The 18,720-nt window shown below is 49.2% G+C and overlaps 1 pseudogene; it reads left to right on the forward strand.

Moving 5' to 3' along the window:
* The window catches only part of LOC147085345 (uncharacterized), a 54,859-nt pseudogene extending 46,206 nt beyond the window's left edge, over nucleotides 1-8,653 (forward strand).
* The last annotated feature ends 10,067 nt before the right edge of the window (nucleotides 8,654-18,720 follow it).

The raw sequence follows: 18,720 nt of genomic DNA on the forward strand, positions 1-18,720 counted from the left end.
GTGTGATTAGTTTGGGATTGATTCACGGCTATGGGATGAGAGCGGGGCAGTGGGATTAGTTTGTGATTGATACAGGTCTATGGGGTGTGAGCGGGGCAGTAGGATTAGTTTGGGATTGATTCAGGGCTATGGGGTGAGAGCGGGGTAGTGGGATTAGTTTGTGATTGATACAGGTCTATGGGGTGTGAGCGGGGCAATGGGATTAGTTTGGTGATTGATACAGGGCTATGGGGAGATCGCGGGTCAGTGGGATTAGTTTGGGACTGTTACAGGGCTTTGGGGAGAGAGCGGGACAGTGGGATTAGTTTGGGATTGTTACAGGGCTTTGGGGAGAGAGTGGGGCAGTGGGATTATTTTGCGATTGATACAGGTCTATGGGGAGATAGTGGGTCAGTGGGTTTAGTTTAGTATTGCTGTGGCAAAGACCCAGAATTAACACAGTGGGCCGAATGGTCTCCTCTGCTCTGTAAATATCTATTGCTGGAGACTCCTCGGCAGCTTTAAACATACCATTTGGTGTACATTTCCTCTCCATATTCTTCTCTACATGTTCACTGACGGTTCCTTCACAGCTACCCAGGCTCCCTGTTTTTCGTGTTAGCAGCAAATGTCGATACGTCTGCCTCCTGTACCCATGTCCAGATTGTTGAAATAGCAAGAAGGGCAACGGTCGCAGCAGTGATGCAGGGGGGCCAACTCTTTACATCGTCCAGTCAAAAGAACACCCAATAACTACCGCACTCTGCTTCTGTCTTTTAACCAGCTTCCTGGTTTCTGGAACGGTTTCTAGTTGAGTATTAATTTTATCCCATATAAGGAAATAGAATCATAGAAACATCGAAGATAGGAGCAGGAGTAGGCCATTCGGCCCCTCGAGCCGGCTCCGCCATTCAATGCGATCATGGATGATCATCCAAATTCAGTACCCGGTCCCTGCTTTCTCCCCATACCCCTTGATCCCTTTAGCCTTAAGAAATATATCCAACTCCTTCTTGAATATATTTAATGAACTGGCCTCTACTGCCTTCTGTGGTAGAGAATTCCACAGGTTCACCACTCTCTGGGTGAAGAAATTCCTCCTCATCTCCTTATAAATGGCTTACCCCTTATCCTTAGACTGTGACCCCTGGTTCTGGACTCCCCGGCCATCGAGAACATCCTTCCTGCATCTGGTCTGTCCAGTCCTGTCAGAATTTTATAAGTTTCAATGAGATCCCCTCTCATTCTTCTAAGCTCCAGCGAGTATAAGCCCAATCGACCCAATCTCTCCTCATACGTCATTCCTGCCATCCCAGGTATCAGCCTGGTGAATCTTCGCTGAACTCCTTCCATTGCAAGAACATCCTTCCTCAGATAAGGCGACCAAAACTGCACACAATACTCACGATGTGGTCTCACCAAGGCCCTATACAACTGCAGCAAGACATCCTTGTTCCTGTACTCAAACCCTCTCGCTGCGAAGGCCAACATACCATTTGCCTTCTTGACTGCCTGCTGCACCTGCATGCTTACCTTCAGCGACTGCTGTACAAGGACACCCAGGTCTCGTTGCACTTCCCCTTCTCCCAATCTATTGCTATTCAGATAATAATCTGCCTTCCTGTTCATGACGCCAAAGTGGATAACCTCGCAGTTATCCACGTTATATTGCATCTGCCATGCTTTTGCCCAATCACCCAACCTGTCCAAATCGTACTGGAGTTTCTCGGCACCCTCCTCACAGCACACACGCCCACCCAGCTTTGTGTCATCTGCAAACTTGGAGATATTACATCTAGTTCCCTTGTCTAGATCATTATTATATATTGTGAATAGCTGGGGTCCAAGGACCGATCCCTGCGGTGCCCCACTAGTCACTGCCTGCCGCTCGGAAAAAGACCCATTTATTCCAACTCTTTGTCAACTGTCTGCCAACCAGTTCTCTATCCAAGTCAATACCTTGCCCCCAATCCCATGTGCCTTAACTTTACACGCTAATCTCTTATGCGGGACCTTATCGAAAGCCTTTTGAAAGTCCAAATACACCACATCCACTGGTTCTCCGTTATCTATTTTACCAGTTACATCCTCAAAAAATTCCAGTAGATTAGTCAAGCACGATTTACCTTTTGTAAATCCATGTTGACTTTGTCTGATCCTGTCACTGTTTTCCAAGTGCTCTGCTATTACATCTTTTATAATGGCCTCCAGCATTTTCCCCACTACCGATGTCAGGTTTACCGGTCTGTAATTCCCATTTTTCTCTCTACCACCTGTTTTGAATAGTGGGGTAACATTAGCTACCCTCCAATCTATGGGTACTGTTCCAGATTCCATCGAATGTAGGAAGATGATCAGCAATGCATCTACTATTTCGAGGGCCACTTCCTTAAGTACCCTAGGATGTAGATTATCAGCCCCTGGGGATTCATCGGCCTTCAATCCCGTCAATTTCCCTAACACCATTTCCCTACAAATACTGATTTCTTTCAGTTCCTCCCTTTCATCAGACCCTATAAGACCATAAGAACATAAGAAATAGGAGCAGGAGTAGGCCAATTGGCCCCTCGAGCCTGCTCCGCCATTCAATAAGATCATGGCTGATCTGATCCTCGCCTCCAATCTACTATCACAGAGCCATCTCCTGAATCTAACAGAATTAGACACACAAAATAGGAGCAGGATCAGGCTACACAGCCCCTGGGCCCGCTCTGCTACCCACAGGGCCATGTCCGATCCGAACCTAGACTCATGTCCAAATACCTGCCCGCTCCCCGTAACCCTTAATTCCCTTTACTTCTAGGAAACTGTCTATTTCTGTTTTAAATTTATGTAATGATGTAGCTTCTACAGCTTTTTGGGGCAGCATATTCCATGGACCTACCACCCTCTGAGTGAAGTAGTTCCTCCTCATCTCAGTTTTGAAAGAGCAGCCCCTTATTCTAAGACTATGCCCCCTAGTTCTAGTTTCACCCATCATCGGGAACATCCTCCCCGCATCCACCCGATCAAACCCATTCACAATCTTATATGATAGTTAAAATCCCCCATAATTATAGATGTTCCCTTATTACAAGCCTCAACTATTTCCTGATTGACACTCCGTCCAACAAAGTTGCAACTGTTCGGAGGCCTATCGACTACGCCCACTAGTGTTTTTTTCCCCTTATTATTCCTTACCTCCACCCAAACTGTTTCATTATCCTGATCTTTTGACCCAATATCATTTCTCTGTATTACAGTGGTTCCTTCCTTTATTAACATAGCCACCCCACCTCCCCTTCCTTCCTGCCTGTCCTTCCTGGTCGTTAAATAACCTGGTATGTTTAATTCCCAGGCATTGTCACCCTGCAGCCATGTTTCTGTAATGGCCACAAGATCATACCCATATGTAGTTATTTGAGCCATTAACTCATCTATTTTGTTACGAATGCTGCGTGCATTCAGATAGAGAACTTTCAAATATGTTTTGTGACACTTAGTTCCTGCTTTTGCCTTTTTTATTACTTTACCTTTTACTCCATACCTTCTGCCCCTTCCTGACACTCTCTGGTTTTAAATTTCCCCGCTGCTACCTAAGTCTATGACCTTCTCTGTTGTCATTTTTATTATTTGCTCTCTAGGAACCTCCCTGCCACTAGTTAGTTTAAAGCCCTCTCTACAGCTCTATTTATATGATCCGCCAGGAGTCTAGTCCCAGCACTGGCCAAGTGAAGCCCACTCCAACGGAACAGCTCCCTCCTGACCCAATACTGGTGCCAGTGTCCCAGGAAGCAAAACCCATTTCTCCCACACCAGTCTTTGAGCCACGCATTTAACTCTCTAATTTTATTTGTCCTAGCCAAATTCGCTCGTGGCTCAGGTAATAATCCAGAGATTATTACCCTTGAGGTTCTGTTTTATAATTTGACGCCTAGCTGCTCATACTCCTTTAACAGATCTGGCTTCCTAGTCCAATCTACGTCGTTTGTACCAACATGGACCACGACAACTGGATCCACCCCCTCCCACTGCAAGTTTCTTTCCAGCCCAGAGGAGATGTCCTTAACCCTGGCACCGGGTAGGCAACACAGCCTTCGGGAGTCTCGCTCTCGGCTGCAGAGAACTCTATCTATCCCCCTAAAAATACTATCTCCTACCACTACAACATTTCTATTTACTCCCCCCTCTTGAATGGCCCCCCGTTCCACGGTGCTGTGGCCAGGTTGCTCATCCTCCCTGCAGTCCCTGCTCCCGTCGGCCGTGGCTCAGTGGGAAGCACCATTGCTCTGAGTCTCTCTCGCTCTCTCCACTCCAGTGGCTTGAGCACAAAAATCCTGGCTGACACTCCAATGCAGTACACAGAGTGTGCTGCACTGTCGGAGGCACAGTCTTTCAGATGAGATGTTAAACCGAGGCCACGTCTGTCCTCTCAGGTGGGTGTAAAAGATCGTATGGCACTATTTTGAAGAAGAGCAGGAGGGATCTCCCCTGGGTCCTGGGCCATTACTTATCCCTTAATCAACATAACTAAAACAGATTATCTGGTCATTATCACAGTGTTGTTTGTGGGAGCTTGCTGTGCGCAAATTGGCTACCACATTTCCTACATTACAACCGTGACTACACTTCATTGGCGCTAAAGCGTTGGGACGTCCTGAGGTCATGAAAGGCGCTGTAGAAATGCAAGACTTTCTTTTTTCTTTCTCTGGGAGCTCACCCACCACCAATGTTAGGCCGACTGGTCTGCAGTTATCTGATTTATCCCTTTCACTCTGAAGAGAGTTGTTATATTGGCAACTGCAGGCATGTGGCACAACTTCCATATCCAAGGTTTACATAGAATTTTACAGCACAGACACAGGCCATTCGCATCGACCGGTCCACGCCAGCGTTTATGCTCCACACGAGCCTCATCCCACCCTACTTCATCTCACACTATCACCACATCCTTCTATTCCTTTCTCCCTCAGGACCTTATCTAGCTTCCCCTCAAATGACATTCGCCTCAATCACTCCTTGTGGTAGCATCTTCCACATTTTCACCACTCTCTGGGTAAAGAACTTACTCCTGAATTCCCTATTGGATTAATTGGTGACTATCTCATATGTATGGCCACCAGTTCTTGTCTCCCCCCACAACTAGAAATATCTTCTCTCTGTCTACCCTATCGAACACCCTCATTATTTTAAAAACCTCTATCAGGTCACCTCTCAGTCTCTTTTCTAAAGAGCCCCAGCCTGTTTAGTATTTCCTGATAGTTGAAACCTCTCAGTTCTGGTACAAACCTTTTTTGCAGCTTCTCCAGTGCCTCTATATCATTTTTGTAATATGGGGACCAGTGCACAGGATGTTTGGAGCATTGTCCTCAAAGCCTCTGTTATCTCCTCTCTGTCTTCCCTCAGTATTCGAGAACACAGTCATCAGGGTCTGGGGCCTTTGGCACTTCAATACAAAGAGGAAGCAGATCTTAATGAGAAAGTAGCCGTGGCCTGGGAGAGCCGCAGGTGATGATGGAATGGGCGAGGTATGCGAGAGTGTGAGGTGTTCAGAGGAGTAAGGGGTCTTCAGGGAGCTGGTAATATCTGGACAGAAAGGAGCCTTCCGCATATCACAGATATTAAACATGGGAATGGCTTTTCAGAGTAGTGGAGAACAGAGTATCCGTGGAAGCAGGTTAACTGATTTGCTTAATTTCTACTAAACTGACAATGTAAACCATCTCTGACTTTACAGGCTGTTCTGGCAGCGACAGAGAAAAAACATCTCACACCCACAGAATTTTTCTTGAGTGATGTCCTGCAAAACATCTGAACCCTCGGACGGAAGAAGGAGGCTGTGATATTGAGACTGACCGTTGACTGGCTGCTGCTTCTCTGTGCCCTCTCCTGCAATGTGTTGGTGCCCACAGTCCCCGGGTACAGTTTCAATAACTGCATGCAGGATGCCAACCACAATGGTACATTTCAGTGCGTCCACCGCTCCCTGACACAGGTCTCTAGTGCCGTGTCCGACCTCCCAGCCAGCACCGTGCACTTGAACATCTCCCACAACTGGCTAACCCAACTGCAAGCGGACAGCTTCCGCAGCCTGTCCAAGCTGCTCACTCTGCGACTGGATTCCAATCGGATTGAGAGTGTTTGCTGCGGTGCGTTCAGTAATCTCACCAGCCTACTGACCCTTAACCTGTCCTACAACAGTATCTCTCGTCTGAACTCTTCGGGCTTCCAAGAACTTGAAAAGTTAGATCAACTCCTGCTCCATCACAACCGCTTAGTCACAGTTGAACCCAAAGCCTTCGCTGCATTGGACAATCTTCAAACACTTGTCTTAAGCTCCAATAAACTCCAGAATTTCTCCCATCTGGTGAGCGCTGTCTCTGGGCTCAGTAATTTGACGCTCCTGGATCTGGGCAACAATCAACTGGCCTCCCTGCAACATCGCACCGCCCTCCCGCTCTCCCTCCGAAACCTCTCCCTCTCTAACAACTCTGTCACGACATTTGACTGACAACGGAACTTCCGCAGCAAAATTCTCAGGTTGGATCTGTCCAATAACAAACTCTACGATGCTTTGGAATTTTCTAAAGTTGACCTGAGGAACATCTCGTGTTTGATCATCAAGAACAACCCCTTAAATGTCACCGAGTTTCTCAAATCTGCAAACCTGGATCTACAGGATGTTCAATACTCTGGGTTAAGGCTGCACAACCAGAGTCAGCTGTCCAACCTGTGCCACTATCTGGGTCTCAGGACTATGAAGAGCCTGGTCCTGCAGAACAATCAGATCTTATTCCTCCCTGCCCATTCCCCATCCCAGTGCCCACCCATCACCAGCTGGGATTTATCACACAATCTCCTCACATCTGTGGAGTGCTTTGAATTTGCATCGAAAAGAAAGCAAGTTGTTTCTTTCATTATCGAGCGCAACAGAATCATCAAGTTACCTTCCTGTTGCAAGGATGGGAAGGCAGTCGCGGTGTTTCCCAAGCTGTCGCTCCTAACCTTTCACTACAACAGGATTTTCACCATTTATAGTCACGCCTTCTCTTATGCTCCCCATCTCCGGACCCTGAAGCTGAACATTAACAACATTGCTGTCATCAACAAGGCTGCCTTTTCTAACCTCACCAACTTGCAGGAGCTCCGACTCGACAACAACCTCATAACTGACATCTATGAACTCACCTTCAGCAAGCTTGGGAGTCTCAGGAATCTCAATCTCAGAAACAACAGGATCTCAATTGTTTTCAGCAAGGTGTTTGCAAATCTCAATTACCTGAACACATTGGAACTGGGAGGGAACAAAATTCGAAGCCTCACCAGCCAGTCTTTCTGTGGATTACACAGCCTGACCAAGCTTTATCTCGATAGGAACTGTATAACCCGTATCAGCAGGGAGATCTTCGACATCCTCCCATCATTTGGAGTGTTGGGCTTGGACAGTAACCGGATCAGATACAACACTGGTGTGATTGCAGCATCTCCCTTTGTTAACCTCACAAAGCTCTACATTCTCAAACTACAAGCCCAGCAACCCTACGGCATCAACATTATTCCTCCAAAGTTTTTCAATGACCTCATCTCTTTAAGAGACCTGTATATAGGAGAGAATAAAATGTCACTGTCCAAAGATGGATTTGAAGACCTGATCAATTTGAGAATCCTCTCCATGCCCGATGCTTGCAATGGGATCCACAGTCTGAATCCAGGGATCTTCAAGAATCTCCAGAGTCTAGAGAGACTCAACCTTGAAAATGTCGGCCTCCAATCCATGTCTCTTGACGTCTTTGGAAACCTTTCCAACCTCAGGACATTGTTCTTGGGGAAAAACGCCATTCAGATCATCAATAGCACGGTTGTGGAACACCTGCCCTCCCTGACCTACCTGAACCTACGGAAGAACCCGTTCCCCTGCACCTGTGACATCGGTTGGTTCCAAAACTGGTCCCTGTCCAACCCCAGGGTGCAGGTTATCTATTTTTACAGCCAAACATGTGCAGATCGGCCAACTGAATACTTGTATAAGTTTGATGCTCGCGTTTGTTACTTGGACATTGGGCAGATCATGTTCCATATAACTGTGCCGGTCTTGATCTTGTTCATGTTCATCCCTATATTCTACAGCAAAGGGTACTGGCACATCAAGTATGGGTTTTATATTTTCCGATCGTGGTTGAATGACCACAGAGGGAGGGGAGAGAGACAGCAGTCCTACAGGTATGATGCATTTATCTCGTATAATTCTCAGGACGACGAGTGGGTTCTGCAAGAGTTGGTGCCAAACCTGGAAACAAGAGGACCTCAAAGCTTCAAACTCTGCCTCCACCACAGAGATTTTGAGCTGGACAAATATATCATCGACAACATCGTGGACAGCATCTACCAGAGCAGGAAGACCATCTGTGTGATGAGCCGCAACTAACTGTACAGCGAGTGGTGCTCCATGGAACTGCAGCTAGCGAGCTACAGGCTCTTCCACGAGATGAAAGATATCATCATCCTGATCTTCTTGGAGAAGATTCCAGATGCTGAACTCTTAACGTACCACAAGATGAGAAAGGTCATGAAAAAGAAAACCTGCATCCAGTGGCCATCAGACATCGAAGCTCAAAAATTGTTTTGTGTCAAAGTGAGAGAAGCGATTAAAGGCTCCAACTGGGCCAAGGAGGGGAATCCCGCTGCTGAAAGTTAAGCTTCAAGGTCTAGAAATCCGCAGTCTTACCACAGGCCCTTAAGGCCTGAGTCAGGGAAGCATGGCGGCTGCCGCACTTCCCACGTGTTTTGGAATTCGCCGCTCAACTTACCGCCCTGTGTTAATTGCGAACAACTCCCCCAGTGGCTGCAGAATGGCCGGTGGAAGGCTGCTGACTTTCAGTGGGGGAGACTGCAAATGGCCTTGCAGGACGACTTCGAGCAGCTCTGGCCCTGGAAGGCCTGGCTGTAGACTGCACCACCTCGGCATGGGCGGCAGCAGCCTAGGCTGGCTGACAGGCAGTGGCAAGGGCAATAGGTGGAGTGGCAGAGGTGGGAATAGGAGTGCTGTCATCCTGAGAGAGGGCAGCAGGTTCCTGCTCCCCAGATCCACTGCCACTCTCCCCAGGGTGGTGCCTCAACATTCCTAGCAATCTGTTGGTGGCCAGATGGCTGGGCGGCTGTGACACCCTGCAAGCCCCGTTCAACACTGGTAAACCCAACCATGGTGGCAGCAGTCTGAGCTTGGGTGGCAGCAAACTGAGGCTGCAGGAGAGCACTCTGATACAGCGTGATCTTACAAGTGGCGCTCCAAGTGGAATGACAATGAGGTGCTGCTGCACAAAAGAACCTTCCCTTTAAGTAGTGGAGAAAGCCGAGGTCTAACATGACTTTCAGTCAGACTGCACCCGATCTTGGCCCATCTGTTGAGCGGTAAAGCAATGAGCAGCGGGTTTAGTGCTCAGATCAGCACTATAATCATGTAAAAGAGCACTCAGCATGAATTTTGCGTGCTACTTAGACCACTTTGTGCAGACGCAGCTAAGTAACGCTGGGCCATGACTCTGCCCGTTTTCAGGCCATATCCGATTTCTTGGCCCGTGTTCCTCAAAGCCCCTTTGGTTCGAGTGGCAGGGCACCCACTCATCTCGGAACCCGCTGCCACACGCTTCCATCCACCTCTGACACAGTCCCTCCTTATTGTTAATCCTGTCATTGCTGCGATTGACCCAGGATAAGGCAAATGTACAGACACACAATGTAAGCACAGAATAAAGCCTTAACCATCTGGCCCCCGCATGTCGGCTCACTGTCGTCTTTCCATCCAACATCTGCTTGAATCTGGGCCAGACTGATGGAGTGAACGACTCCGCGGTCCGTGGTAATCTGACACTGGTGGACATCAATCCACAGCACAAGACTGTCCACACTGGAGCCCAACAGGAGATCTCACTCACACTCCCAGTGGCCTGAGAATTGGCCGGTGTGAGAAATCCAGCTAACAAACCTTTCATATTATCCACTAATTTTGATACAATACTGGCTCCCATGACAGGATAGCACTGGTGCTAACCATTGCAGGTAATTCCAGGATATACCTGCAGTGACGGTTATTACAGGTAATGTCCAGATACCCCTGGTGGGACAGTGATTACAGGAAATGCCCAGATACCCCTGTTGGGACAGTGATTACAGGTAATGCCAAGATACCCCTGGTGGGATAGTGTTTACAAGAAATGGCCAGATACCCCTGGTGGGACAGTAATTAGAGGTAATGCCCAGATACTCCTGGTGGGATGGTAATTACAGGTAATGCCTGAATATCCCTCGTGTGAAGTTGATTACAGATAATGCCCAGATACCCCTGATGGGACAGTGATTACAGGTAATGCCCAGATACCCCTGGTGGGACAGTGATTACAGGTAATGCCCAGATACTCCTGGTGGGACGGTGATTACAGGTAATGCCTGAATATCCCTCATGTGAAGGTGATTACAGGAAATGCCCAGATACCCCTGGTGGGACAGTGAATACATGTAATGCCCAGATACCCCTGGTGGGACAGTGATTACAGGTAATGCCAAGATACCCCTGGTGGGATAGTGATTACAGGAAATGCCCAGATACCTCTGTTGGGACAGTGATTACCGGTAATGCCCAGATACCCCTGGTGGGACGGAGATTACAGGTAATGTCCGGATACACTTGGTGGGACAGTCATTACAGGAGAAGCCCAGATACCCCTGGTGGGACAGTGATTATAGATAATGCCCAGATACCCCTGGGGGGACGGTGATTACCGGTAATGCCCAGATACCCCTGTTGGGACAGTGATTACAGGTAATGCCCGATACCACTGGTGTGAAGGTGATTACAGGTAATGCCCAGATATCCCCGGTGGGACGGTGATTAGAGGTCATGACAAGATACCCCTGGTGGGACGGTGATTACAGGTAATGCTCAGATACCCCTGGTGGGATAGTGATTACTGGTAATGCCCGGATACCCCTGGTTTGAAGGAGATTACAGGCAATGCCTGGATACCCCTGGTGGAACAGTGATTACAGGTAATGCCTTGATATTCCTGGAGAGACGGTTATTACAGCTAATGCCCGGATACCGCTGGTGGGTTGGTGATTACCGGTAATGTCTGGATACCTCTGCTGGGAGAGTGATTGCAGGTAATGCCCAGGTACCCCTGGTTGGACAGTGGTTGCTGGCAATGCCCAGATACCCCTGGTGGGACAGTGATTACAGGTAATGCCCAGATACCCCTGGAGGGACGGTGATTACAGGTAATGCCTAGATACCCCTGGAGGGACAGTGATTACAGGTAATGCCCAGATACCCCTGGAGGGACGATGATTATGGGTAATGTACAGATACCCCTGGCGGGAGTGGGATCACAGGAAATGCCCATATACCATGGTGGGACAGTGATTACAGGTAATGCCAGGATACCCCTGGTGGGACAGTGATTACAGGAAATGCCCAGATACCCCTGGTGGGACGGTGATTACAGGTAATGCCCGGATACCCCTGGTGGGACGGTGATTACAGGTAATGCTCAGATACCCCTGGTGGGACCGTGATTACAAGTAAAGCTCAGATAACCCTGGAGGGACGGTGATTACAGGTAATGCTGGGACACTCATGGTGCGACGGTGATTACAGGTAATGTCTAGATACCCCTGGTGGGACCGTGATTACAGGTAATGCCCAGATAACCCTGGAGGGACGGTGATTACAGGTAATGCCGGGATACTCATGGTGGGACGGTGATTTCAGGTAATGCCCGGATACCCCTGGTGGGACGGTGATTACAGATAATGCCCAGATACCCCTGGTGGGACAGTGATTATAGGTAATGCCCAGATACCCCTGGTGGGACGATGATTACAGGTAATGCCCGGATACCCCTGTTGGGACGGTGATTACAGGTAATGCCCAGATACCCCTGGTGGGACCGTGATTACAAGTAATACCCAGATAACCCTGGAGGGACGGTGATTACAGGTAATGCTGGGATACTCATGGTAGGACGGTGATTTCAGGTAATGCCTGGATACCCCTGGTGGGCCGGTGATTACAGTTAATGGCCAGATAACCCTGGAGGGACGGTGATTACAGGTAATGCCGGGATACTCATGGTGGGACGGTGATTACAGGTAATGTCCAGATACCCCTGGTTGGACGGTGATTACAGGAAATGCCCAGCTAACCCTGGAGGGACGGTGATTACAGGTAATGTCCAGATACCACTGGTGGGACTGTGATTACAGGTAATGCCCAGATAACCCTGGAGGGACGGTGATTACAGGTAATGTCCAGATACCACTGGTGGGAAGTTGATTACAGGTAAGGCCCAGATACATCTGGTGGGACGTTGATTACAGGTAAGGCCCGATACCCCCGGCTCTCTGTGCAATGAAGCACGCTGTCAGCCCCAGGGCATTCCTCAGACTGTTGTGTGCTCTCTTGGGTACAGTCCTGGGCACTCCCTGTTACTAGGGTACGCTCCCTGGGCATTCCCTGTTACTGGGGTAGAGTCCTGGGCACTCTTTGTTGGGGTGTACAGGTGAGGGTTGGGCTGGGGTATACAGGTGAGGGTTGGGCTGGGGTGTACAGGTGATGGTTGGGCTGGGGTGTACAGATGAGGGGTGGGCTGGAGTGTACAGGTGATGGGCGGGCTGGGGTGTACAGGTGAGAGGCGGGCTGGGGTGTACAGGTGAGGGTTGGGCTGCGGGTGTACAGGTGAGAGGTGGGCTGGGTGTAAAGATGAGGGGTGGGCTGTGGCTTACAGGTAATGGTTGGGCTGGGGTGTACAGTTGAGGGTTGGGCTGGGGTGTACAGGTGAGGGTTGGGCAGCGGGTGTGCAGCTGAGTGGGGGGCTGGGTTGTCCAGGTGAGGGGTGGGCTGGGGTACACAGGTGAGTGTTGGGCTGGGGTGTACAGGTGAGGGTTGGGCTGGTGTGTACAGGTGAGGGTTGGGCTGCGGGTGTACAGGTGAGTGGTGGGCTGGTGTGTACAGGTGAGGGGTGGGCTGGGGTGTACACGTGAGGCTTGGTCTGGATGTGTACTGGTGGGGCTTGGGCTGGGGTGTACAGGTGAGGGTTGGGCTGGGGGTTTACAGGTGAGGGGTTGGCTGGGATGTACAGGTGAGGGTTGGACTGAGGTGTACAGGTGAGGGGTGGGCTGGGGTGTACAGGTGAGTGTTGGGCTGGGGTGTACAGGTGAGTTGTGGGCTGGGGTGTACAGGTGAGTGTTCGGCTGTGGGTGTACAGTTGAGGGTTGAGCTGGTGTGTACAGGTGAGAGGTGGGCTTGGGTGTACAGGTGAGGGTTGGACTGGGGGTGTACAGGTGATCGTTGGGCTCGGATGTACAGATGAGTGTTGGGCTGGGGGTACAGTTGAGGGGTGGGCTGGTGTTTACAGATGAGGGGTGGGCTGGGGTGTACAAGTGAGTGGTGGGCTGGGGTCTACAGGTGAGGGGTGGGCTGGGGTATACAGGTGAGGGGTGGGATGGGGTTTACAGGTGAGAGGTGGGCTCTGGTATACAGTTGAGGTGTGGGCTGTGGTGTACAGGTGAGGAGTGGGCTGGGGTGTGCTGGTGAGGGTTGGGCTGGGGTATAGAGGTGAGGGTTGGTTTGGGGTGTACAGGTGAGGGTTGTGCTGGAGTTTACAGGTGAGGGGTGGGCTGGGGTGTACAGGTGAGGGGCAGGCTGGGGTGTACAGGTGAGTGCTGGGCTGCAGGTGTGCAGGTGAGTGATGGGTTCGGGTGTAAAGGTGAGGGGTGGGCTGGGGTATACAGGTGAGGGTTGTGCTGGGGTGTACAGTTGAGGGTTGGGCTGGGGTGTACATGTAAGGGTTGGGCTGCGGGTGTGTAACTGAGTGGGGGGCTGGGGTGTACAAGTGAGGGGTGGGCTGCGGTATACAGGTGAGGGTTGGGCTGGGGTGTACAGGTCAGGGTTGGTCTGGATATGTACTGGTGGGGGTTGGGCTGGGGTGTACAGGTGAGGGTTGTGCTGTGGATGTACAGGTGAGGGGTCGGCTGCGGTGTACAGGTGAGCGTTGGGCTGGTGTGTACAGGTGAGCGGTGGGCTGGGGTGTACAGGTGAGTGTTGGGCTGGGGTGTACTGGTGAGGGGTGGTCTGAGGTGTACAAGTGAGGGGTGGGCTGGGGTGTAGAGGTGAGGGTTGGGCTGGGGGTATACAGGTGATTGTTGGGCTGGGGTTAACAGTTGAGGTTTGGGCTGTGGGTGTACAGGTGAGGGTTGGGCTGTGGTGTACAGGTGAGGGGTGTGCTGGGGTGTACATGTAAGTGTTGTGCTGAGGTGTACAGGTGATCGTTCGGCTGGGGTGTACAGGTGAGGTTTGGGCTGGGGTACAGGTGAGGTGTGGGATGGCGTGTACAGGTGAGGGCTGGGCTGGGGTGTACAGGTGAGGGGTGGGCTGTGGTATACAGGTGAGGTGTGGGCTGGGGTGTTACAGGTGAGGTGTGGGCTGGGGGTGTACAGGTGAGGGTTGGGCTGGGGGTGTTCAAGTGAGGGTTGGGCTGGGGTGTACAGGTGAGGGTTGGGCTGGGGATGTACAGGTGAGGGTTGGGCTGGGGGTTTACAGGTGAGGGCTGGGCTGGGGTGTACATGTGCGGGGTGGGCTGGGGGTGTGCAGGTGAGGGTTGGGCTGCGGGTGTACAGTTGAGAGGCGTACCTAGAATGGATTTTAAAGCTGTTGGGCTGGGGAAGGTCTGGGCATGGAAACGAATGTTAGCTAACTCCCGCACTCCCCCGCTGTCTCCAGCTCTCTCCCGTACTGTTGTCTTGGGCTCAGTCCTCTGGCGTGGACCCTCCTGACTCAAGAGGCGAGGGAGTGAGACCCACTGAGCCACGAATGAACTGAGAGGCTCTGAGTTGCTGCATTATTGGAGGAGTTTGTGAAAGAAGCTGATCACTAGAATCGTCGCATTCTGACAGAGGGAAGGTCATTGAGGAAGAAGCTAAAACTGATGGGCTGAGGTCTTGAACATGTTGTCGCCTCCCATATCCATGCCCATCTTTCCCGCAACTCCTTGTTTGAATCTCTCCAATCAGGTTTCCACTCCTCCCACAGCAATAAAACGGCCCCACAAAGTCACAAATGGCATCCTCTGTGAGTGGGACCGTCGTGCACTGTCCCTCCTTGTCCATCTCAACCGGTCTGCAGCCTTTGACATGGTTGACCACACTAACCTCCTCCAATGTCTCTCCACTGCCTTCCAGCGGGGTGGGACTCCCCTCTCCTGGGTCCAACCTTACCTATCCAAACGTAGCCAGAGAATCTCCTGTAATAGCTTCTCTTCCTGCTCCTGCACCGTCACCTCTGGTGTCCCCCAAGGGTCGATTCTTGGCCCCCTGCTATTTCTCATCTACATGCTGCCCCTCGGAAACATCATCCAAAAACACAGTGCCAGGTTCCACATGTGCGCTGACATCACCACTACCTCTGCCGACGTCTGCACTGCCTATGATTTGTCAAGTTGACATCCAGTTCTGGATGAGCAGAAATTTCAGCCGATTAAATATTGGGAAGGCCGAAGCCACTGTCTTAGGTCCCCGCCACAAACTCTGTTCACTAGCTACGGACTCCAGCCCTCCTCCTGGCCACTGTCTGAGGCTGATCCAGACTGTTCGCAACCTCGGCGTCCTAGTCAATTCGAAGGAGAACTTCCAACCCCACCTCTAAAATCACCCGACTCCGCCCCTGCCACAGCTTATCTGCTGCTAAAACCCTCATCCATGACTTTGTTACTTCTAGACTCGCCTATTCAAATGCTCTCCTGGCCGGCCTCCCATCTTCCTTACCTAAGGAAGGGTTTACATGCCATAGAGGGAGTGCAATGAAGGTTCACGAGATTGATTCCAGGGATGGGAGGACTGTTGTATGAGGGGATGAGGGGATGGGCATATGAGGAGAGGTTGAGTAGATTGGGACTCTACTCATTGGAGTTCAGAAGAATGAGAGGCGATCTTATTGAAACATATAAGATTGTGAAAGGGTTGGATTGGGTGGATGCGTGGAGGATGTTCCCGATGATGGTTGAAACTAGAACTAGGGGGCATAGTCTTAGAATAAGGGGCTGCTCTTTCAAAACTGAGATGAGGAGGAACTACTTCACTCAGAGGGTGGTAGGTCCATGGAATATGCTGCCGCAAAAAGCTGTAGAAGCTACATCATGACATAAATTTAAAATGGAAATAGACAGTTTCCTAGAAGTAAAGGGAATTAAGGGTTACGGGGAGCAGGCAGGAATTTGGACATGAGTCTAGGATCGGATCGGACATGGCCCTGTGAGTAGCGGAGCGGGCCCAGGGGCCGTGTAGCCTGATCCTTCTCCTATTTTGTGTGTCTAATTCTGTTAGATTCAGGAGATGGTTCTGTGATAGTAGATTGGCGGTTAGGATCAGATCAGCCATGATCTTATTAAATGGCGGAGCTGTCTTGAGGGGCCGATTGGCCTACTCCTGCTCCTATTTCTTCTGTTCTTATCTTCTTATGTTCTTATTAAGAGATTGAGTAACCTAGGCCTGTATTCTCTTGAATTCAGAAGAATGAGAGGGGGTCTCATTGAAGCATACCTAATTATTACAGGGCTTGATAGGGTGGATGCTGGGAGAATGTTTCCCTTGGCTGGGGAGCCTAGAACCAGGGCCACAGCCTCAGGATAAAGCATAGGCCATTCAGGACTGAGATGAGAAGAAATTTCTTCACACAGAGGGTGGTGAATCTTTGGAATTCTCTACCCCAGAGGGCTGTAGAGGCTCAGTCATTGGGAATATTCAAAACAGAAGTTGATAGATTTCTGACCAATAAAGGCATCAAGGGATATGGTGATAGGGCCTGTCAATGGAGTTGAGGCAGAAGATCAGCCATGATCTCATTGAATGGCGGAGCAGGCTCAAAGGGCCGAATTGCTGAATCCTGCTCCGATGTCTTATGTTCTTATGTTCCACCCTCTGTAAACCTGAGCTCTACCAACGTTGTCCGCATCCTGACTCACACCAAGTCCCGCTTTTAATGATCAATAACATGTCATTCTATAGTGGACACTAGGTGGATCCGTAGAGCTGTGTAGAGCTGTAAATAGCTGTATGTATAAGACTACACTACCCAGCTGTATGTATATTAAGACTTCATTACCCATGAGGCACTAGGCTACCCACAAGGCAGCAGTCAAGATGGAAGCCTCTACAGATATTGTACCTAGTCCACATGTGCTCAATAAAAGCGTCTAGCAAAAGCTAGCTGTGTTCATAATAAGAATGTCTATTTATTAATGAACATAAGATGGTACCAGGATGGTGAAGATCTGCTGAAAATTGTGAAAAGCGACATGGAGAATTTGAAGCCATCAGAGCGTTTGAATCTCACAGGAAACATCGACTACAATTGGCAGACACTTAAACAACAATTCGAACTCTACATTGCAGCCATCGGATTCGGTATGAAGCTAGACGCAAGGAAGGTAGCATTGCTGCTTATGGTTGCAGGCCCACAGACGATAGAGGTATTTAATACATTTGTATTTAATCCAGAGGAAAACAGAGAAAAATTAGAAGATGTGCTAAAAATATTTGATGCACATTGATCTCCCAAAAAGAATGAGACCTATGAAAGATAAATCTTCTGTTCTCGGACACAGCAGCAAAATGAGACTTTTGATAGCATTATAACTGATCTGAAACTGAAAGCACAGACATGTAATTTCTCTGAGCTCAAAACATCCATGATTCGTAACCAGATTGTGTATGGTATTCATGATAAAAAAAGTCAGGGAATGTCTGTTGAGAGAAACCGAACTAAATTTGGAAAATGCGGTGAAAATATGCCAAGCCAGCGAGCTAGCTCGAAAGCACATGAAGACTTTCAGTGAAATCAATAATGATGCGATTGTAACGAGTGATAATGCTGCTGTCGGTGCTGTGTCCTACAAGGGGAAGAAACGTGGGCAGAACAGAAATGAAAAGCAATCGGAGGATGAAATTTTTAATTGAAAACGCTGTGGTTACAAACACCAGTTAAGACAATGCCCAGCATTTGGAAAAATGTGCACAAAGTGTAATGGAAAGAATCACTTTACCAAACAATGCTTTTCAAAAGTAAAAACTAAGAAAGGGCAACGAGTTAATGTAATTCAGGACACTGATTTAAATGAGACATTTTTTGTACGAATGGTGTCATGTGACAATATCAAAAAGGATACAGAAAATGTGCAGCCCTCAGAAATGGACAATGCTGAACATAAAGTTAATGCAGTTAAAGAGGACAAATGGATGATCCCACTGCAGGTAAATGTAGCATTAGTTACCTTGAAGCTAGACACTGGGGCAAAAGCAAACTTAATCAGTATGAGTGACATTAACAATATGAAAGAAAAGCCCAAGATAAAGAAAAAGTCAGTACTACTGAAGGACTATAATGGACAGAAAATAGATTGCTTAGGTGTATGCAGACTTAAAGTGACAGTCAAAGACAAAGTGCATCATCTCATGTTTTCTGTTGTGGCTGAAAGACTTGATTCGATACTAGGTGACAAAGCTTGTGAAGACTTAAAACTGGTCAAGAGAGTCTACCGTATAAACTGTGCCATAAGCAGACCAGATGACTCAGGTGATGAAGCAGAGAGCCCATCAAGGATGAAAAGGCGAAAGGGAATCCATGTCTTCAAAAAGCCTAGTTTCTCCAAGAAGAAAGAAAAAGACTTTAAGGTCAAAGAGAAGCCAAAGGAAGAAAAGCACAAAGAGGAAAAACAA

Source organism: Somniosus microcephalus, unplaced genomic scaffold (assembly GCF_052327205.1).
Source record: "Somniosus microcephalus isolate GS21.2 unplaced genomic scaffold, FLI_Smic_1.0 unresolved_chr8, whole genome shotgun sequence".
Lineage (NCBI taxonomy): Eukaryota > Metazoa > Chordata > Chondrichthyes > Squaliformes > Somniosidae > Somniosus > Somniosus microcephalus.